Source organism: Pinus tabuliformis, chromosome 2_2, assembly GCF_031772625.1.
Source record: "Pinus tabuliformis cultivar Carrire ecotype Pingquan chromosome 2_2, CPIR1, whole genome shotgun sequence".
Taxonomy (NCBI): Eukaryota; Viridiplantae; Streptophyta; class Pinopsida; order Pinales; family Pinaceae; genus Pinus; species Pinus tabuliformis.
In genome coordinates, this window is record NC_142300.1 from 784,330,391 (window position 1) to 784,354,688 (window position 24,298).

At 40.2% G+C, this 24,298-nt stretch overlaps 1 protein-coding gene across 2 annotated transcripts in view; it reads right to left on the reverse strand.

Annotated features, from left to right (window-relative positions):
• Positions 1–24,298, reverse strand: part of LOC149195038 (uncharacterized) — a 70,705-nt gene that overhangs the window by 12,659 nt on the left and 33,748 nt on the right. The window lies entirely within an intron of this gene.

Here is a 24,298-nt window from a genome sequence, read left to right on the forward strand (position 1 = left end):
CTGCGTCACCTCTGCGTCATCTCTGCGTGAGGACTTCGTCCCTTGTTGTGCTGTCCCTCTAATGCACTACGTCCCCTCCTCCTCAGCCTTTGACTGATGTTGATACCCTCCTCTTCCTTCACCCTGAAACTCTCCCTATGAAATCGAACTCTTACTTCTTGAGAATCGATTTCCCTCGAGTTACTGAGTATTTGCCCGGTGTATCTCCAAATGACTCTCAAGTCTTCATTTATATTTTTCCTATTGAGATATCAACGTTCGTGATCTAATCTCTAATCAACAGCTAAAGATTAAATTAGACTTAATCCTTGTCTCTTAGAAGCTTCTCACCCATATTTTCATTAATACCCATTTATATTTTTATTTTCATAAGTTTAGACTTAGGAACCCCATTAAAACTATTAATTATTTTAAGAAAATACAATCCAGGTAGAATTTCACCAAACGATTTCTGGGTGTTGGAGATCTCTTGTGTTCTAGACCCTCCACAAAATTTCAGAGCTAGAGCACATCCGATGCTACCCAAAAATAAACACTCCCTCTTAGCAAGGAATGTGCTCTAGCAATACTTCCCAGCAGAAGTATCACACTGATCCACGGCATTAGTCCTTTGCGTTGTTGATGCTTGGTCTGCTGCCCTTCATCCACTACGTTGTTGCAATATGTATTGCTACCCATGACAATGCCACTATCCCTGTTGCATCTGTATCACGCTCCCTCTTAAGTATTGCACTATCCGTTTTTGCTACTGAAATGAATTCTCAATCATCCCCATCTTCTCCCCGAAATAAACAAACTTTGTTCTTCCTAGAGCCTTAATGAGAATGTCTGCCACTTGTTCTCCTGTCGGAGTGTATTGTAACTGTACTGCACACCACTGGACACCATCTCTAATAAAGTGACACCTGATGTCAAAGTGCTTCGACCGATCATGAAAAATTGGATTCTCAGGGAGCTTGATGCAACTCTAATTATCACACAAAATATTGGTCGCTTCCATCCTTCTCCTGAATAGATTCACAAGCAACTTTCTAAGCCATATGGCTTCACACTATGTTGTGCTAGCTGCCATATATTCTGTTTCAGTTGAGCTCAGAGCTATGGAGTTCTGTTTCCTACTACACAGGAGGTCATTCCTGATCCAATGTTGAAACAGTGCCCTGTGGTACTTTTCCGATCTACTGAACTTCCAACCCAATCTGCATCAGTGAACCCACTCAGTCTGATATCATTTCCTCGGGTGTACATTAATCCATGCTCGATTGTTCTTCGTATATATCTGAGAACATGCTTGGTTGTTTCCCAGTGTGCCCTCTTCGGTTCCACCATGAATTGACTGAGGGTGTTGACAGCGTAACAAATGTCTGGCATGGTGTTGACCAGATACATCAGGAACCCTATGAGATGCCTGTACAAGGTGTGATCCACTTCTTTATCTTCAGATGCATCAATCTTCTTCCAGTTGCTAATTATTGGAGTAGCCATGGGTCTACAATCCTGCATTCTGAACCTCTTTAAAAAATTGTAGCGTATCTCCCTTGTCCAAGGAAGATTTCACCCTTCTGCTACCAAACTTCCAACCCCAAAAAATAATGCATCCATCCCAAATCCTTCATGTCAAATTCTGTAGCTAGGTTTTCCTTGCAATTTTTTATGAGCCTAGATGAACCTATCAGAAAAAGGTCATCCACATATAACACCAGAATTAGAGGCTCATTCTCTACAGTCATATAGTAGAGGTTGGGATCTACGTCACTCTTGACGAATCCCATATTCTACAAGTAACCATCAATTCGACTGTACCATGCTCTAGGCACTTGTTTAAGCCCATACAAGGCTTTCTTCAGCCTACATACATGAGTTTTCTTCTCATGTGTCTCAAAGCCCTCTGGTTGTTCAATGTATACTTCTTCTATCACCCCATTCAAGAACACAGTCTTGACGTCCATCTGGTGAATCTCCCACCCCATCTGTGCTGCAAGGGATATCACGGATCTAATAGAAGTATACCTGGCTACTGGGGCGAAGGTTTCTTCGTAGTTTATCCTTTCCTTCTGAGCATACCCCTTAGCCACGAACCTGGCTTTGTATTTTTCCACACAGCAATCTACAGCATACTTGACCTTGTAGATCCATCTTGAACCTACAACTGATATGTCCTGAGGTCTAGGTACCACTTCCAAGACATCATTGGTCATTATGGCACTGTATTCCTCCACCATAGCATCTACCCATACTTAACGCTGAACAGCCTCTTGAACACTGGAGGGTTCTCCAAGCTGAGCCACCAAAGCTTGGTATCTATATGGTTGTCTACGCTCCCTTTTCTCGTTACTAGGAGCTCCAATGAAATCCTCTGCGTCTCGTAGTATCTGTCGAAGTTTCTGGCTTATTCTTCCACTGGTAGTGGGTCGATCTATTCGCTCCTCCTCCTGAGATTCCACCTGTTGTAATACTTCTCGATTCTTATGCCTTGGAGAAATACTGGTGTTGGTTTCTACTGGTCGAAGTGGTTGGACCAATGGATAATCCTTTAACTGCTCTTCAGAAGGCATTTCTTGGGATTTCCTAAAAGCTCTGTCCTCCATGAACTTTACATCTCGCCATACTGCAATTTTTCTATGCCCGGAAAATAGATTCTATATGCCTTAGCATTCTCGCTATATCTCACAAGATATCATTTTTCTACAGTTTGATCCAACTTTTTCCTCTTTTCTTCGGGTATATGGCAGTATGCCAAACTCCCAAATATTCTGAAATGATTCACTTCAGGCTTCTTGTCAATGAAGACAGTCTCCGGAGTAATCTTACCTAATGCATTATGAGGAGTGTTGTTCTTAACATATACTATTGTGTTGCATGCTTCTACCCATAGAAATTTCGGCATATCTTGATCATACAACATTGCCCTCGCTGCTTCAACAATAGTTATGTTCTTCCTCTCTGCTACTCCATTCTGCTCTGGATTATATGGAACTCTCCATTCTATTTTGATGTCTTCCCTTGCACAGAACTCAGTGAAGCATTTATCATGAGCGCAACACTTTTATCATTTTCCCTATCAGATTCTCAACCAGAGCTTTAAACTCTTTGAATCGATCAAAAACCTCATCCTTGGTTTTTAGAAAGTAGATCCAAGTCTTCCTGGAATGGTCATCAATGAAGGTGATGAAGTAATTGGCACCACTAAGAGCTTTAGTGGACATGGGTCCGCAGATATCTGAGTGCATTAATCCTAGAACACTCTTTGCCCTATTGTTACTTCTGGAATAAGTTTCTTTAGCGTACTTGCCCAATACGCAACCTCTGCATACATCGTCTCGTTTGGTACTTAATTCTGGAACTCCTGCGACGATTCCTCTGAGAATTCTTAGAGCCCCATGTTGTAAGTGCCCCATCCTTCCGTGCCACAGTTCATTCAAATATTTTTCCCCATTGCTGCCTATCAATGCCAATGGAGATTCTAGCTATAGCTTATATCGTCTGTTACTTCTGACTCCAATTTGGGCCTTCTTCCAACTCGAATGTTTGACATATACTTTCTTCCCAATGAAGTATACATCATAGCCCTTGTTCTGTAACTGAGATACAAAGAGTAAATTCATTCCCAATCCAGGCACATTGGTAGCTCGAAGCCGATCTCCTGCTTCTATTTGAAAAACTACACTACCTCTTCCTACGGGGGTACATTTTGCCTTATTTCCCCCATGGTGATTTGGAAGTTCTTCTTGAGAGCTCGAAAAACATTCTCGTATTCCCGTCATGTGCGCAGAAGCCCTGCTATCAATATACCAAACCTCAGAGGAAGCAGAACTTGACAAGCAAGCGACTTCTTCTTTTAGTCTGGAAGCCAACACAAAACTGTCGTGATCCATTATATTCTTCGTGCTTTCCTCTTTCCCAGGAGAACTGCATGAGTCCCTTTGAGTTGCGGCTCTAGCAAATTATTCACGACTCATTGCAGATTCTCGAATCCTATTGCTCGATCTCAGCTCCGATACCATGTGAAAATTTCTAACATGAAATTCTACTACAGCGACTGATTTATTTCACCTACTTATTTTTCATAATAAGTTATTTACAAAACCCTTTAGTAAACATCAAAGTTAATTCTACTGCAGTTGTCACATAATAGCATAGAGAAAAGAACAGTGAAATACAAGCACAAGAATCAATCACATCAACACAATTGTTTTTGGACAATAGTCCCCGAAAAAACCCAATGTGGGAAAGCCAGTGCAGCAGATGAGGGTTTATTTATTATTCTTCAGCAACAATCTCTTTACAAGGAATGATTAGCAAAACATAGAGAAATATTTGTGAAAACACCTGAGATAATTTTCCTCCACCCTTTGGAGAAATTTTGACACCCAAGAGACCCTCCAGACTCCACTGCATCACCCTGCGTCATCTCTGCATGAACGCTGCGTGAGGACTTCGTCATTTGCTGCGCTACCTCTCTAAGTTGTCCCTCTGCATTGTCCCTCTGATGTGTTGCGTCCCCTTCTCCCCAGTGTCCGACTGATGCTGATACCCTCTTCTTCCTTCACCCTGCAACTCTCCCTCTGAAATCGAACTCTTACTTCTTGATAATCGGTTTCCCTTGGGTTACTAAGTATTTGCTTGATGTACCTCCAAATGACTCTCAAGTCTTCATTTATACTTTTCATGTTGAGATATCAACGGTCGTGATGTAATCTCTAATCAACGACTAAGATTAAATTAGACTTGATCCTCGTCTCTTAGAAGCTTCTCAACCATATTTTCATTAATACCCATTAATATTTTAATTTTCCTAAGATTAGACTTAGGAATCCCATTAAAAATATTAATTATTTTAATAAAATACAATCCATGTGGAATTTCACCAAACGATTTCTGGGTCTTGGAGATCTCATGTGTTCTAGCTCCTCCACAAAATTTCAGAGCTAGAACACATCCGTTGCTACCCAAAAATCAACAATTCATATGGCTAGAATGAGAGAACTCAACCTATATTTATAGTGATTTTACTCAATCATGAAGGGACACGTCCCTTGGAGGAGCCAACCTGTCTTTGGTGAGCCTACTCAAGTCGGCTAGTAGATTTTTCCATTTTTCAACATATTTAAATTTTTAAAATTAATATCTTCACAACGACAAGGAATTAGAGGGCAAGTAGATACTCATTGGAAAGATATTGAATCCCTCTATCAATTGGTGTAAGAAACATATCAAGCTCTTGTTTCTAATGTCAAAAATGAAATGTTCATTTATGACAGACTTTAGAATTTTATAACAACCCTTAGGGTTTCAGAGCATGGTCTTCTAAATTAGGTATCCTTCTCATGATTAGGGCATTGGATTTTAAGATTTATTTATTTGGAACAAGGCTAGGCAATTATTAGGATTAGGACTTCTTTATCATATAGATAGGGATATATGTAGCTAGGGTTTTATGGGCCTCTTTACGGCATCAAATTTACAGATGCACTTTAGGGTTTAGACATGCTTAGGTCTTCTTCATAGACTTAGGGTTTCATTTATTCAAGGCTAAGGTATATTAGGGCCAACGTCAAGGTCTTCATCATTCTTCATCTAGGGTTCAACACAGCTAGGGTTTTCACTTAGAATCCTAGGGTTTCATCTAGTGCATGCTTCAACACTGCACCTAGGTTGTCATCTTGTTGACATCAATGACAACTTTATCCAACAAGGAGGACCTCTAGAGTCCTTGTTTCTGCTGGTAGTTGGTGTTTATTCCCTTGAGCAAGACCACCTCAGTCCCTGGAATTTGGCTTGGGGGTGACAATTGCAAGTAGCTTGGTTGCATCTTATATATGGTTGGGTGGAGAGTTGTAGTGCCAAACTCAATTTCCCATCTTCAATACAATTTTCAAGATAAGTTATTCTTATGCATAATCATGTATGGATTTCATGTTAAAATGTGAATGGATGGTATGAAATTGGTTTGCATGAAAAGCTTTGTTTCACTTGTATACACAAGCTGAATGGCAAGTTAGGGTCCATATGAGGATATATTGATGCATATCATCCTCCTCGACTCATCTCCCTAAATGTCACCCATACACTCCACTGATTGTTCACTATACACACTGGAATATATATGGTTTATAGTCAACAACTCCACATGACTGCTGATGCTCCTCATAGGCATCCTCGTATGACCCCATGGGCTCATCCAAAGAAGAATCCTCATCCTGAAAGTCAGAAGGAATCTCCTCCTACTCTACCTCTACCGTCTCCTCCGCATCACTCAAGCATGAGTGGACAGGTTACCAAGGTTCCTTGCAGATGTAGCAAAGACCCTTCCTCCTCAGCTCATTCCTGCTACATGGTTGGTCACCACAAATCCACTGCAACTCCTCCTCGGTCAACCATCTCCTGAACTGCTCAATGTTCTGCTCAACTAACCTTTCAGCTGGTTCATAAGTAGCAGCTGAAACCAATTGTTCCTCCCTCCAAATGACCAACAACCTAGACTACAACCTCCTGTAAATGTCATCATGGCCTCCCATACATGAGGACAAAATGGATTGCATGTGTGTTATGACTGTGTCAGGATGATGTTTCCTAATGCTGAAAAAGCATTGGAACATCTGCAAGATCAAATCGTCACACTCCAGCTCAAACATGAGGTCATAAGATCTAACCAAGGCCATGACTTCTAGAATCTCTAGCCTTTTCCCAAATGTAGGGCTCTCATTTTTCAATGTTATCCAAATCCTGAAAGGTATCCACTATTAGTGTAAAGATTCTCCTCATAAAGACATTATTGTAAGGAGGTATAGGTGCGGTCAGCATCATGATACTACTAATACAAGAAGCAACTGGAAGTTTGACCCCTACAAAAGGATGCTCCAAAATTTTGTGTTGTATGAGAGCAAGCGTGGCTGGTTTTAGAACCTGTTGTCCATGATTTTGTCAACAATCCAAGGAAAAAGTGTAGAAGGAAGTCTAGAAATTTTTTCACAGATCAAAGTCGTCAGTGAGCGTGAATATATCATTGTAAACCCAATTTATGTAAGGTCTATTGTAAATGATGTTAGTATGACCATTTAATTATGTAACAACCCCTAGTTAAGCCTTTGATTTTGGCAAAGGATTTCATCCTAAGACGTGTTTTAACCTCCTTGAATTATGTGTGTTTGTAAACATGCATAATCGGTAGAGTTTTTCTTCTAGCGTAAACCCCAAAGCTAGGGTGGAATTCATTGACAAAGTCTCAAGTGAGTCCTAGTGTTTATCAAGTCTAATGTAGAAGTGTTTTGGGGAATAATTTTAGTCCATGGTCCATCGCAATCAAAAACCATGGCCAAATCAGTGTTATAAGAACCGAACTGGACCGGCCGGTTCAAACCGATCTGACCATTTTGAGGTAAAAACCAGTTTGAACCGATGACTTGAACTGTTTTTGTCCGGTTCAGTACGATAAAGCCACGTAGAACGCAACGAGTGGGGCTTATTTTGTTTTCTTCTTTTAATGTTTATCTTAGCTAGACACTAGCCCAGAATAGGTGCATATTATTCAAGCATATGGCCCTATTATTGCTATGCATTTCATGGTAATGTTAAATACCATGTTAAATTCTTAAAGTAAAAGAGAGATTCTCCTTTATCTTTCATTTGCATCCTTTTACTAAAATTTTTAACATTACCATGAAATAATTCAGGATGTTTGAGAGTGGTTTTGACCTCATTGGATTTCACATGGAGAAAGTAGAATTTTAAATCTCACTCAAAATCCAACAGACTTGATAATTTTCCAGGATTTCAGGATTGGAGGGATTGCAATGCTACATTGGATTTTCTCATGTGCAAATGTATGGAACTAGTATTTAACCAAGAGAACCAAACCATCTATGTACCTTGATGTTAGTGGCATTGGTTGTTGAACTCCTCTATCATGAGCCTACTAAAAAAAATACCCATCACTCAAACAAAATCTTCACTTGATATGCTATGATTTTTCTATCTTATTTTAATTCTTAGAGGGTGATGTTGATGACGAAGATCCCATTATAGGGAATGATTTTGATGATATGTAGGTATTTTTTGTAGCATAATTTTTTTTGGATGCTAGAGGCCATGTGAAACTTGTTTGCTAATGTATTTTCGATTTAGAGATGGATTGCACTCCGTGCTATTTTGGTTATGTGCACCATTACATGCTATATAAATGAGAAATTTTGCTTATTTGTGTATAAATGGTTTGGATTCATATGGATGCACATAAATAAATATGTTTTTCTTTAAAATTTGAATATTTTATGTGCTTTTAGTTGGCCAGATTTTAGGTCTGGTCTTTTACTAGTTTTCGTACGGTTCTGACAGTTCCCGGTTAGGGGGGTCTACTAGTTCAATGACCAATCCAATTTTGATAAGTATGGGCTAAATTATTTTATTATAAGCACACTTGGTTTCATACTAGATCATATTGTGTCATAGAATTGGGTAATGTCTTCAGGGTTTGGTCTAAATGTGTATTTCCCCTTCTAAGGGTTGAATTAATTGTAAAATTTTGACGTAAAAATGTTTTAGTGCATAGTCCTTCGAAATCAAAAACCATGGCTAAAATATTTGAGGGTGGAAAAATAATTAAATCCCATCCAGAGTCCATTAATTAATTTTTTTGAAAAAATTAAATAAAAATCCTAAGCCAGAAAATTAATTAATTTTGACTCAAAAATAATTATAAAGAAACGAATTTCTCTCCAAGTGGAAAATAATAAAAAAATTGTGAGTAAAAACGAAGTCAAATTTTGGAGGTCCTCCACCATGGGAAAATTGAATATTTTAAAAAGATTTGAGCCCTTGGACCTTGGTAGTTAAGTCAAAGTCTATTTTCTTAGGAAATTACTTCAAAATATTAATTTTTGGATTAATATAAGTGGTTTTCGCACGAAACTAGTTGCCCCAAATTCAGAATGACGAGCCCTACGCGGTTGTCCGAATTCTACACTGATCCGACAACTTCGAATTTTGAGCTATTTTTTAAGCACCTAATCAATCAGGATGCAAAAGGGGGAAGGCATAGATCCCTTCCTCACCAAAATTCAAGATGTTTGAGACCAACTTGCAGTTGTCATGGAAGCGCCTCAACCAACAAAGCTAGTGTGTGAGATTGGCACTGAACAATGTCTCTGAGGAGTGGCAAGTTTTTGTCCTAAGTATATTGGCCATAGGCAAGCTACCATATTGGGACAGGATGTGGGCCGATTTGCAACAGGAGGAGTTGGGCGAGCTCTGCTAAAGAGCTCCATTAGTGGCAGTACTAGCAGCGGACCAAAGGTGGTGGAGGAGGTAGAGGATGTGGCCCTCGCATCAAAGTGTCCCAATCAAGGGCAGGGGGACCACAGAAAGAAGGACCTATCAAAGGTCAAGTGCTTCAGGTGTGGTGAGCTCGGTCACTACAATATGTGGTGTTCTCTCAAGAAGAATGACAAGTCAGAGAAGCAGGACCAGCAGGCAACATCAGCTGAGATCGATAAGTTGTCCTCCAAGTTGGAGAAAGACTTTGGGATGTTGGCAGCCATACCTCCAGGGGTGAGGTAGGGTGACTTGGAGTTGTAGCCCCAGAGAGCTACAGATTTGGGAAGGGTCCTTTAGAAGTCCACCTCATGGATCAATACCTTGCTATAGGTGCCCACAGTATACAATAGCAGGATGGATCAATGGCAGTCGATGCAGTCAGTCCCAGAGTGACAATGGCAGACTAGTTCCAGTCAGATACAGAGGAGCGCAGTGCACAGTTGGCAACAATGCAGAGAGGCATAGTGTAGAGTCAACAGCAGCGTTGATTCTTCAAAGATAGTGCAGAGGCTAGTAGCAGTCAGAACTTCGGAGAGAGATGCATCATACTGAACACAGTTGATTTAGTATTTTGGATGCTTTTTAGTTGCATATGTTGCAGTTGCAGCAACAACCTATGAGAGGTAGTTGCAGTGGAGATACATTGTTGACAGTGGTATGGCAATGTCAGCAACAGCACAGATGCAGCATCGGAGTTGCGGAGTAGTTGGTGGGCAGGAACAGGAAGACATCAACAACGTAACAGAGATGATACAGCAGTAGAGTTTTGTGGCAGAGTCTGCAGCACTAGAACACATTCCTCGCTAAAAGGGAGTGTTAGTTTTTGTAGCATCGAATGTCTTCTAGCCACGAAATATGGTGGAGAGGCTAGAATACATGAGATCTCCAAGACCGTGGAATTGTTTTTGCAAATTCCACCTAGAAGTGACTTAATTAGATTATTAACCATTTTTTTAATGTTTCCTAAGTCTAAACTTAGGAACATTGGTTAATTAATCAGTATTAATTAAGTCAATGTGAGAATCATCTAGAAATGAACACGGATTGATTCCAAGATGATCCTATCCATCGATTAAGATTTAATCTTGGTCATTGGACCTCCAATAGTGGATTATAAGAGGAAGTAAATTGGAAATTGGGGAGCACGCTTGAGAACACCAAAAATTTGATTTCCTTGGCAGATCGATTTCCAGAGTAGTAGCAGTCAGTTGTCGGACAGTGAGAGATCGAAGCAGTGAGTGAGAGCATGATAGTGAGTCTGGAGGAGATTTTCCAAGTCCAGATTGATAGAAGTGATCCACGCAGAAGCAGCACAGAGACTGCACAGAGGTTGACGCATAGCAGTTCGATTTAACAGAGGAGGAGGTTGATTCAATTTCCAGAGGTCAAGAAAGTCTTCCAGAGGGCCAGAGAGTCACTTCGAGAAGCAGAGGCAAGCTAGACGGCTTGCTCTGAGGCAGAATCGACCCACACATGTGAGAGACAGTGCAAAGGCAGCGCAGAAGGGCTCACGTTGGGGTTTAGACGACCAGTTTTCTATAGAAGTCGGTGTTGGGATTGCTTGTGGAGTGAGATAATTTTTCTCTCTAATTGTTTCTGTAAGATACTTGTTGATTGGATTGTCAATTGGGCATCCATAGATTGTACTCAGATTTCACTACTACATAATAAAATAAAACCCTCATCTGTTGCACCGGTTTTCCCACATTGGGTTTTTCCGTGGACTTTTGTCCAAAAACAAGTGTGTTATTTTTATGTGTGCGCTAGCATTTTCTCAGTTCCAATACTATTTATATTCCGCAATTTTATTTGTAAAGGTTGCAGTGTTTATTTCGATGTTGTCGTAGCAATAAACTGAATAATTAATTTATTAGTTAGGAGAAATAATCCAGTTGCTGCAATAGGATTCTGATTTATGAAATTTTCACAGGTAGAGCTCATGTTTGCCTTTGCCAACGCACTAAATTCTTGCATCCCAACCATCTTTTGCATTTTGTGGTAGATTTCATCTTGTAAGTGGCCAAATTATGCTTTTAACTTTCTTTTTAGCTGCATCAGCCTCCAGGGCATCGTTTCAGGTCCGACCCAAAATGTGGTCAAGGGGAGAGAGAGGCTAACACCTTGTGGACCCAATGCACAAATCTGGACCCAAATGGGAAAAGTGTGAAAAGGGATTATAATAGGCAGAGCGGAGCAAGATATATGGTATCGAGAAGTGGGGCCACGCAACCAAAATCGGGTTTTCCCATGTAGTGCTACTCCTAAAGCTAGTAGCCAACAAAGGAGATCCCACGGGACTAAGATACAAGATTAACCACCAAGTTGGGACAAGGGAACAAGAGTACACTACAAGCCCATTCTTTCCGTCGATTCCCCCCACTAATCCATGTCCAAATGTGCCTAAGAAAAACAAGCATAAACACCCAACTACATAATGAAAAGTCATACCTTCTGGATTGGAAGGTCCATCTTCAAACATATGATCATAACAGATGAGTGAGGGCCCCAATGGATGGCTCAAGTGGTGGTTAGAAAAGGAATGAGCACAAGGCAAACTATGTGACTCATGATTTGGAGTTAGTTGCCATTATTCATGCATTGAAGATGTGGAGGCATTACCTCCTCGGCAAAAGATTCACACTTATGATAGATCATGAAGGGACTAAAGTACCTGTTTGATTAGCCTAAGTTGAATGCTAAAAAAGCTAGATGGTTGGCTATAATTAATGACTTTGATTTCAAAATCAAGTACAATAAAGAAAAGGAGAACCGAGTTGCTAATGCGCTCAATAGAAGGGTTCAGTGTAATTACTTGGCAGCTATAAGTTCTTATGGAGTAGACTTGGTAAAGTCAAACATGCAAGGTGACACGATGAGAAGTATTAGCAGATCAAAGAAACACTACAACAGAGCAGTGAGAATGGAGGAGATGAGGGATATCATCTCATGGATGATGGCTTGATTAGATTCAAAAATATAATCTATGTGTTGAACAATGTTGATATGAAAAGCCGCATCATGAGAGAGTTTCATACAAAGCCATATTTTGGCCACCCGGGATACGAAAAGACTCTCATGGCCGTTAAGAAAATTTATTTTGACCTAAACTGAAAAAGGAGGTGGCTAACTTTGCTGCTAAATGCAAAGAGTGCTAGCAAGTGAAGGCCGAATGCAAGCATCCAGCATGTTTATTGCAGCATGTCACCATTTCGGAATGGAAATGGGAGGTGATCTCTATGGATTTCATCACAGGTGCCCAGAACCTCCAGGAAACACAATGCAATTATGGTAGTTGTTGACAAATTGAGCAAGGTAACTCATTTTGTGGCAGTCAAGTCTGTTGAGAAATCAATGCTAGTAGAATTAGGGTTAGATTTCTCATTCTTGATAATTACTAGGGAATTATGTTGGCTTATTTTACTTGTTTGTTATATTATCTTTCATCAAGCAATTTATGTGTGCATGAAGATCACAAAAACACAAGACACAAGATGTAGGTAGTTTATCAAGGTAAAACCCCTATCTAGGGGGAAACCCAGTCAAAATATCTTCATTCAATAATTTTTTTTGAGACTCTTCAACCTAGACACAGACCTCCTCCACACCAAGCCAGCCTTTCTTTCTTTGATCCAGCCTTCGACCTAGTAGTAGCAACACTTCGACCCCAGCAACTTCGACATGGCAACTTCCGGCATCAACAAGCAGCAGCAGTAGCTTCAACTTTGCCAAGGAGACTTTGATCTCCTAAATTAGCCCACACGAGAGAGAGAGAGATCCCAAAACTTTGATTTTGTCTTTCCCTTCCTTCATGACCACCGCACTCCTTTAAGCCTCCTCCTTCGCAATTTTCCCACCTCTTTCTTGGATATCGAACTTCTGTGAGAGAGTGAGTCCAAATGAATTTGATCTGCTTCAATATATAGGTTTTTGGCGAGGTCGAATTACTCAGTTGAGGCCGACTTGATCTCCTTGAGGTCGAGATGGTGTGGAGGTTACATAATTCATCTTTGACTTAAAAATAATTCTTTTTACATCATTCGAAAGCCCAAGAAGGGTCTCATAAAATATACAATGACTCTAATGACTCTTTATTAATCTTAGGAGTCCATAATGGGGACTTTGACTAATAAAATGATGACCCAAGCATGAAACACCATGCTTTAATAAGTCATTGTAACAATAATAAAAATTCTTTTGACAAATACATTTTCTGAAGACCGTAGTTACATTTTTCAACAAAGTCCACCAACTCAACTAGTGAGGTGGCACAAGTCTTCATAAAAGAGATTGTGAGACTACATGGAGTTTCCAAGAAAATTGTTTCAAACAAAGATGCGAAACTCACTTCCAAGTTTTGGAAGGAACTATTTGCAAGATTAGGGACTGAATTAGCATTCAGTACATATCATTTGCAAATGGATGGGCAAACAAAAAGAGTAAATCAAATCCTCGAGGACATGTTGAGGATGTATATAATGCACCGGTAAAAGAAGTGGGAAGAGTATCTTCCACCTGTAGAGTTTGCATATAATAATGGGTACCAAGAGTCTTCAAAGATGAGCCCCTTTACGACATTGTATGCAAGGAGTGGCAATACTCCTATCAGCTGGAGTGATCCGGTGAGCGGGGTCCTTATCGGACCTGATATGTTAAAAGAAATGGAGCAAAAGATGCAAGTTATTAGGCATACTTTAAAGGTAGCACAAGACAGGCAAAAGAGTTATGCAAATCAACATAGGATGCATAAAGAGTTCCATGTTGGGAAACATGCTTACTTAAGAGTTAGACCCAAGAAAAGATCCTTGAAGATTGGGTCATGTGCCAAGCTGGCACCACGATTTTGTGGACCTTTTGAGATCCTTGAGAGGATTGGACCAGTGGCCTATAGGCTGGCCTTACCTCCTTCTATTAAAGTCCATGATGTTTTTCGTGTTTCTTCGCTTAAAAGATATGTATAGGATTCTAATCATGTTATTGATTGGTCTACGCTACAGGTAGACCTAGAGGGAGAGTTCCAGCGAGAGCCATTGTGTGTTCTACACTAGAGCAATCTCATGCTCTGAAATCAAGTCATAAAACAAGTCAAAGTGTAGTGGAAACACTTTTGGCCCAAGGAAGCCACTTGGGAAATGGTTGATGCCATGAAGACAACTTATCCATTTTTGTTTGTCGATTGAGGCAAATGTTCATATGTATATGTAAATATTGTAAGGAGTAGTAAATATAAAGCTCCAAGGAAAATATGTTGTTGTTTCCTTTATTTGGCATGTTTTCTTTGTGAATATGGATAGAGAACACTGAGGACAGTGTTCCCCCAAGGGGGAGGGATCTATAAAAACCCAACCCATAATTGGCTTGATCTTTCCATTTAAATTACCTCATGTATTTGAATTTTGAAAATCAAAATTCGCTAAGTGAGGGACACAGATACCAAGGGACTGAGGGAGGACAATTCCTTCGGATATTCAGCTTACTTGCTGAAGGAAGAAACTGGACAGAATGGACAACCATTGAAGGTTGGTTGCTGAGCTTTAAAAGCACTAGAATGGTGTGTTGAATGGGACAGTTGTTGGGAATTTATGGACTGCAATATAGGGGAAAAAGACCATGCTAGCTTGGGAATCGCAACAGAAAGAAAAAGGACAAAGAGTTAACGCACAACAACTATGTGTGTGCAGTTGGAAAAACACCTATGTTGCATGAGTTTCTGGAACTTGAGAATGTAGGGAACATGGGTACTGGTGTTCGAAATGGCTAGAGGTTTCCCAAAAATTTACAAGAAACAGCAAATCGAGAGCCGTAATATAATATAAAAAAAAAACCAAATATTTGAAAGAATTACACACCACCTAAAAATGCTTTCTTAGTTGAATTAAACCAATGAATTCCTTCAACTAGCTGGTTCATGGATGAGTTAAACAACTGTCCTTTCTTGCGCCTACATCTTCTGCTCAGCAATATAGATTGTCTATTGACTTTTTAACTGTCATCAATTACAAAATAACTATAGTTGCAAAAAAATGTTCAAAAATGTACTAAGAGAATTCCTACACAAGACGCCCCATGAATTCGGATAGCTATGTAAGCTGATTTGATTAAAAGTCCATATGAATAAGTTCACCAAACTTGTTTTATTTTATATTGTGTTTAAGTTTTTTCTTAGCCCGTGATGAATTACGTTGAATAGTTCGAAATAGGTCGACACAATAATTTTAAATGTGATTTTTTTACAGAAACATTTTCAAAATAAACACTAACATTATGATATTCAATAAATATGATATTGTTTAACTAGTGGTTAGCATGAAATTCATGTTGGTCTTACTTGCATTGATTACAAACAAAACTATCCCAACTTAATGAAGTCATTACTCGTCAACACGAAATTTGTGAGAGATAAAAAGTGACTTGTTCTCAAAACTTATTGTTACGCATCACCTTGGGAACGTGAGAACTCCAAAAAATCAATCAACACTGCTCCTAAAACTGTACCGTTGTCGCTCCTGCTGAAAACGAAACGTTCCCCTGCAATTCCAAAGCTCCCGAAAGCGCGGGAACCATTGGAAAGGGTCTCCCACCTCTCGTGAACAGTTCCAGTGTCACAGAGAAAAACACCAAGGGGGTCGACCTAGGGAAAAAGGGTGAAGTTAGACAGCGCGTTAGAGGCATATGCACACAACAAGGAAAAAGGAAAGAGAAAAATTTCTCTGGGAACAAGAGGACGAACCCGAGAGCAGAGGGAAAGAAATCTGCGAAGAAGAGGAACAGTGTGTGCTTATCAACTTGCGATTTTGACACTCATGCACAGAGGAGGACACCAAAGAAGCTTGTTGGTGAACCTTGACATGTTCAAGACGGTGTATCAAAGGCATATCAGACACACAATGCAGAGAAGTGTCTAGCGCTCTGCAAGAAAGAGCAGAAGGGCGTGTCTGGGCTTAACAAGCAGACAGCAGTATTTACATGCAGTGTGGAAGACATTGGCTTCTTTCACCACTCTCAGAAGGCTATCATACCTTTAGTTGAGCAATAGGAGTATGGGAGGAATTCTCCTTCAAGTGAGGGTAAAGCTCAGGATATCTCAAGGGGTTGGAGGCTGAAAATGGCATTCTTTAGAGTCCCTTGACAGCCTAGAGTAGATATTTAGCCCTTGGAATCCTGGTAAATGAAATTTTGGAGTCTTATTTGCCTGTTTATCTGATTTAGCAGTGGGTTCTCGATTCCCTTCATTAGGTGGAACCATTGTGTTGCATGCTGCCAGGGTGGAGGTGAAGCCTCTTGACTCCCTGGAGTGTGTGTGTATGTGTGTTTGTGCGCATTATTGGATAGCTAGAGGTTGGAGGCAGTTGGCCTCTAGATTCCCTGTGCATTGGTTAACTGCTTTTTCGCTGGTGGGTGAAAGTAGGAGGACCTATAGAGTGCCTGTTTTCGCTAGTAGTTGGTGTTTATTCCCTTGAGCAAGACCACCTTAGTCCCTAGAATTTGGCTCGGGGGTGACAACTGTAAATAGCTTGGCTACAGCGTGTCTATGTGTGGGTGGAGAGTTGTAGTCCCGAACTCAATTGCCCATCTTCAATATAATTTCCAAGATAAGTTATTCTTATGCATAATCTTGTATGGATTTCATGTTAAAGTGTGAACGAATCGTATGTTATTTGTTTGCATGACAAGCCTTGTTTCACTTTCATACACAAGCTGAATGGCAGGTTATGGTCCATATGAGGATATATTGATAAGCATGAATGTTTCATAGGATTAATGGCCTTATGCTAACATATTGCTGCAAAGAAATGCTACTTGTGATAGTGTTGAGATTGCACTAGTGAAATGCTTGACCAGTGAAGTCAATGGCCACTGTGGGATGTTGTCATCTTGTGATGATTGAATGTTAAGATTTACGCAAGCCTTGTCATGGGTTGTTGTATACTTGTCGTTGATAACTCTTGTAGTCTTTTTTACTCAAACATGAGTATATGCAAGTGGTGTTGAATCCTTGTTCATTATTGTTTAGCTGGTGGGGCTGATAGAGTCAAGGAAATAGGTTTCCTATTGTTGGAGAGTTGTTCTGCTCTTTGTGTTCATAGGAAGAATTGTTATTAGAAGTGGTCCTGATTTGGTGTCTTTCCTTAAATGCTCATCAAGTTGTCCTTAAGATTTTCTCTGGAGTTCAATGGCCCCGAAGTGATACTATCGGCACTTGAAATACCTGAGAAGCCCAGAAAAATTGTGAAGGAAAGCGACCCCTGGAACTCTGTAAAATGTTGAAAATAGCTTGGAATTTGAGCTTTTGGAAACACAGGTAAGAGGTCGAGAGGTCGACCAGGCGGGCTGAACCTCGGCGGGACTCTGCCCTGACCTGAGTCGCGATGACTGTGCGGTTGGTGGGAGTTGGGGTGCAGCCAAAGTCGGGAGGTTAGCTAGGTTGGGGGTTGGAGTTGATTCCGACCCAATGTTTTATCACGCCAAAGGGAGGGTCGACCCCGACTCAAGCTCAGAAATGGAAATGAAAAAGGTGTGTGCCAGTAAGAAGGGAAAACTTCTAACCTCTAGTCAGTGGCCACATGGGCCTCTAGGTGGTTTCCATGTGGAGGGTAAGGTCATGCGGAAGGTGAGCAAGGTTTATCTTTAAGGTTGTTCGAATCATCTAGACAAGATGGACATAACGATGGTGTCTAATTACAGTTTCAAGAAGGTAGGGAAAAGTAAAACTTTTAGGTCTCGTTCCCATAGCGGCATTTTGGGAGTTAGATCTGCATAGTAACTACCTCCTTATAACTCTGGAAGGGTTATGTGGTTCGGAGCATATCTTCTTGCTCTGTCTGCTCAAAACTACCTAGTCCCTCAAAGTCCAACACAACATATATGTGTTTCTCTGTTACTCTTGCAGTCATCCACACTCCAGTTGTACACCTTCCACCTGCCACATCCAAAAGAGACCCTGACAACTGATTTAAAAGGTAATATTTTCCATTGCGTTGTTTTCCCATGGATGATATCACCATAATCTCGCCCTCCAGTGTTTAAGAATTGTATCATAAATGCACAAACTAATCAAATTTGCCAGAGATAAGTTGTCTTCATAACTCATTTCCGATTGTATCTGAAGCTCGTCCTTGAGAGCAAGCAATACATTGTTTTATGCTCGAGCTATTTGGATAGGAAAAACGCAACCAAGGGTTCGAACCCATGATCACATAGCCTTAGTTATCAAGCCCGTTAGATCCACTGAGCCCCGAGATATCCATGGTTCAAATTTTTTTACATCCATTTGAGAAATCTTTACCTTTTTCCTTCTCCAGTTGTTGATGAGTCTGTTTCATCCCTCATTTGCCAATTAAAATGTATGGTGATAGTGAGATTCTCTAATGACACTCTTCCATCGCTAAGGCCCTTTGTAGAAAGTACTTCTCACATGCATAGTATATTAGAAACAGATAAATTTCCAATAATCAACCTACCACATTCGATTGGACAGGGATGAGCAATCCAACCTCTTGGGAAAACAAATACCATACTTATAAACAAGCTTTGTTGGATACTGAACGAAGAAATTCTTTCAGAAACCCAGTACCTCTCCAAATCACCAAGGACCAACTCTCCTTTGGGCGTCTTCATTCTACCCCAAGCCACTCTTCCTTACAAACTACAAAGCCCCAGCGTACTTGTAAATCTAGCAAAAATTACCAAATCTTCCATTCTGGAAAATATACAGAATGCCCAGCCTGCATTGATGAAATAAAAGTTGTATAGGGAGCCCCTGAGTCTGAAGATCTGTGTATTTTTTTGTTACACTGCCAAGAGAAAATACAGAAATGACAGTGAAAATACCGACATGAGAACTTTCAGTTCTTCCCGGAAGAAACCTTCTAGCCACTCCTTTTCGTCAATATCAGTGTGATGGAAGAATTAAACAAGAACATATGCCAGTCAGATCATCCTCAACTAACACAAGTGTTTCTAATGAGTGCAAGTTGTTGAACTATTCAAATCTTCAAGCAAGTTTAACAGCCAAGACTTTAGATGATGTTCATAAGGATCTTTTAAGAATAATTGTTTCTAATAAGTCTGAAAGAGAAGAGCTACAAAAACTTTCCGACAAATTAGACATACTATCCCATGTCCTGAGTGACGTTGAAGAAATAAAAAAGGACATAGAAAAGCTTAATATTAGGCTTTCCATTCTTGAAAATCTATTTCAAAGTTATAGAACTCTCTAAGTCATTTCATAAGCTAGTTAGAAATCTTGTTGCCTTTGATCCATTCCGACAAGATATCCCTAAAGATGATACTAAGCCTAGTCATAGAAGGCAAAAATCACTTGATCTGTTTGCTTGTGAAGTTGAACCAGAACTACAACCTGAATGGGATTTCAGGATATCAAACAATTTGTTTTCTATTTTTTTGAAAGACATGAATACAGTCAGTCATTGGGATCCTTTGTTTCCAAATAAGAAAAAATATTTGGATATTTTGGCTTTAGGGATTGAAGGCCCTGAAGGATTTGATGAAACTATGGGAGAGGCCTCTACAAACACATCAAGGCTAACTAATATAGGGAGCCTTGGCATCGAAGGAATGAATAGACTCATAGCCACAATGCCAGAACATCCTATACTTAATATAGGATGTCAAAGCAGAGAAGAAATTAAAGAAGCATTACAACTTCTAGGAAATTGGAGTATTGCTAAGAAAGTTGAAGATAGTACAATTACTCCAAAGCATATGGCTAATCTCCTTATTGCAGGGTTTACTGGTCTTGCATGGGAATGGTGGCACTAGTTGCCTCAGACAACCAAAGATGAATTCTTAAACTCCCCCACTGCTAACAGTGATTTCCATGAAGCCTCAAGACTACAATTCTATGGTGCTAAGAAAGTTGGATCAGATGCAGGGCATCTTCAATCTCTCTTCATGTCTCAGATATTAGGAGATTTGTCTCTCAGGCATAAATATTTATGTTACATGCAGAAATTACTTATAGAAGCAGGAAAAGCCATTGATCCTACTTATATCAAGTATTATATTCGTAGTTTCCCAGCAACCCTTCCACATGCAATAGAGCAATACTTTAAGGATAAATATATACGGTTGCAAGGCATGACCCTTGCCATGGCAGATTATCATATAGATGTAGTGATTCAAGAACACTGCCTTGAGAAAAGAGTATCAAAAGATTTTAAAAGGTTTAATAATATGTTTACTTTCTCCTTTGTGCAAAAATGTGGGGAAAATGCCAGAATGGGGATATGGTGCTTTCAATAGAGGACATCAATGCATAAATTATGCATCCTACTACTACAAACGATTCAAACATAAGAAGAAAAAATATAAGTACTCTTTTAAGTCTTGTTGGGCTTCTGATCTTCCTGCTAAATACTACAAGAGCTCTAAAACCCACTACCATAAACGCTCTTTTCCAAAGAAAACTTATCTCAAAAGACGATCTGCCCCAAGAAAATTTGTTCTCTGCTATAATTGCCATAAACTGGGACATTAGGAAAACAATTGTTCCAAGAAAACCAAAATCCCTCATCTTTCTGCTCTTTTCGCTGAAGACCTCAATCCAGAATGGTGGGATCTTTGTTTTGTTGATTCTACTACTCCTCCACAATCTGATGATATCATCCTTCCCACTTAATGAAGATAATAATTCTTCTTCCACTATTTCTTCTAATTCAAATATTGAACACCTTGTTGATCAATTTTGTCTTCTAGATCCACAAAATTGGGAGGGAGATAAGACCTCGACAATTCCTTCTGAAAATCCCCAATATCCAAGCTTTGAAGAATATTGCCAAAATCTACAAACTCCAAGGCCACAATATGATATGTTCATGTTCACTATTACCAAACAGAAAAGTCTTGAAGAAAGATTAGAAAAAATCTATCAAAAGCTAGGCACTCTTCCTGTTTGGCAAGTACAAGAAAGGATTGCATTAAGAGCTTAAAGAGATATGCTCTTACAGCAAGTGGCTAGGCCTACCTCTCAACAACTTGAAAGTTCTAGTAGCTCTCCCTATAAGACAAAACCAGTTGTATACAATCCTGCTAATCTTTGTTCTGACCCTACAAACATTATGATAAGCAACAGCTTAGAAGAGATAAAGAGGCTCTTTTACTAGTCCAGATTGAAGAACAAAAGAAAATAGCTAAAGAAGCTATAGAAGAGGTCAGAGAGATTAAAATCCTATTAGAAGCCATCAAGCTAAAAGTAACCATCTCCTCAGACAAAGAAATGTCTAGGGCCTGTTACCCACCACTTTGTAGGTGATATCCCCAGGAGAAATTTTTCTCCATGATGAGCGTTGACCGATAGCCAGCAGCCCCTTGATGCCTCCTACTAGCTCGTTCTGCCATTTCTCTACCACCTGAGCTAGCCATGTGGTCCGTCACCCACCTGTATTAATCGTATGTTTGAAAGTGGGCCTCCTGAATCTAAAGGTATGTCTAGTCATTTGGTAATTGAGTATTGGGTTTACTTATCATGGATACTTCTGGGTATGGATTGATGGGGGGTTTTGGCGAAAAGAGTGTGCTTATTTTGTCCTCTTGTCCCCTTGATCTCTTTTGGTTGTTAACCTTAGATATTAGTCTCCTGGGATCTCCTTTATTGACCATTTGGTTCTAGGATGTACTACTAAGGAAACCCGACTTTGGGTGCATGGTCCTGCTCCCTTACCCGCACATATTACTCCCTTTCCACTCACTATACCCCCATTCATCTTTTCTCCCGCCTAGGTCCACATAGGGCCAGCCTCCCTGTCCCCTTGCCTCGACCTTGGGTCAAGCCTAGAATGATGCCTCAGAGGTTGAAGCAATTAAAATAAGAAGTGAAAAGCATAATTAGCCACATTTAACAGCCTCGGAGGTTGAAGCAATTAAAATAAAAAGTGAAAAGCATAATTAGCCACATTTAACAGGAAATTGTACCACAAAATGCAAAAGATGGTCGGGACATAAATAATTAGCACGTGAGCAAAAGCCATTACGTGAGCTCTTCCCCAATCCATGGACATAACCCTGGTTCCATAGGCCCTAGATGAGCCTCCTTTATCATTCAAGAACCCATAATTGTCCCAACCCCTGGAGGGCAATGAACCGCCCTACCTAAAGGGGGTAATCACTGCTATATCTTACACATCATGCTCTTGTCCTTTGAGCCCCGAGCAGTTAATTAAAGAAAATTCACAAAAGGCAAAAGGTATATAAAGAAGGATGGAAACATCAAAGTCTGGGCACCTCATGTACCACAATTGCCCCCTCCTATACATTACATACCCAGGTGTGGGCTTTCCCTTATCTAGCTAACCCTGTGCCCCACTATGTGGCCCGAGACTGTCCCTCTCATTCCCTATTCCATCTCACTTATTTGTCACTTGTTAACCCCCTTTGGAGCTTGGAGACACTAGGACATGCCAAAGCCCATTACGGAAGGGCATGCCATTATGAAGTGCCCATTTTGTTATCCATGACTTGTATGATGTTTTACCCGATTATTTTATTGACTGGTTGTACTGGAAGCCTAGGGTATGCATTGGATCTTATGCACGATTGCAAGTGGTTTCCATTTGGGTTTGGTTTCCCTATATGGGATTCTAACCCCCAGAGGTCTACATTGGCACATGTAGAGTGTGCATAGAGAGCCAATGTTATATGAATGAAATGTCCTAGAGATTACTTGTCTCGATAAGCATGTATCATTTTCTTTGAAGTATAAATTCTTGAAGGTCACTTTTCTTTTCTTTCTCTCAACATTAGATGAAGCAGACTTTCTGGGCCTCCTTGTCAAGAAACCAAGTTCTTACTCATCATCATCCTTGACTCCATATCCCCAAGTGAATTAGGAACTGATCCCTCAAAAACTGTGATCATTTTAACCCTCTTTTTACCATTTTCCCTAGGTCTAGCTACATTAGGTCACCTAGGGCATCAATTTCCCGGGCATTGACCCAAGAAAAACTTTGATCCCCTATAGGCTATTTCTCTGGTGGGTCCCTTCCCCTCCAAATTTGATACAATGCTAACAGTGGAATCTCCGAAAATCCCAAGCCCTAGCTCTAGGATCGAATTTTGCCTAGGTATCCTCAAGGCTAGACCTCAATAGGATCAATTCAACCTTTTGAAGTAAATATTCTTGTATGGTCCTTTCCCCTCACCTTGTCCAAGATAGGAACATCATTGGTCGTTGCATTCCATCCTCGAACTTCGGCTGGGTCCACCTGGCCTCGTGTGTTCCCACTTCTCAATAAAGATTATTTGTCAAGGACCATTTTTGGAATCAAAGTTTCCCAAGAATTATAGGGATTGAGAAACTTGTTTATAAGCCTATCCTTTCTCCCTCAACCCTCCAATCCTTACCCCTTACCCCTGGTGAACCAAGTCCCTTGCTTAAAGAGCAAGCAAGTTTCATTCTTCACTCCATCCTTGGGAAAGGGTTTTCAGGGTGACTTCTCACCTATCCATTGACATATACTTTACAAGTGATACCTACTCCTCCCATCGGTGAAAGTCCATAAAGAGCAGAGAGACTTAGTTGTGGTGACAGTGAGCTAAGCATCCATCGTTTCCCTTAACCTAGCAGTTACCCTCTTAGGAACCCCTTCAGGTCCCATGCTGGTTTGAGTGGTAACAAGCCCTACGATGAAATCGAGACAAATCCCGCCTATAAAGCATGATAGAGAAGAAAGAACAAAGGAATTGAACTTAAAGAAGAAGGACCTAGAACTGATGAAGATAACATAATGGGCCTAGAACAAGCACATCCTACATTATTTTTTGTAGGAGTTAAGTTCTTCATAAAAGTTTGGATTCATCCAGATAATAGAAAGCCACACCAGATAGATTGTCTGGTAGACACAGAGGCACAACTAAATCTAATGAGGAAACAGGTCATCCCTACATATCTGTGGAAAGAAACGAGATTCAAAGGAATTGTTGTAAATAAGACTGAAGTAATTGTTTTTGGTGAAACTGATCCATTGTCAAT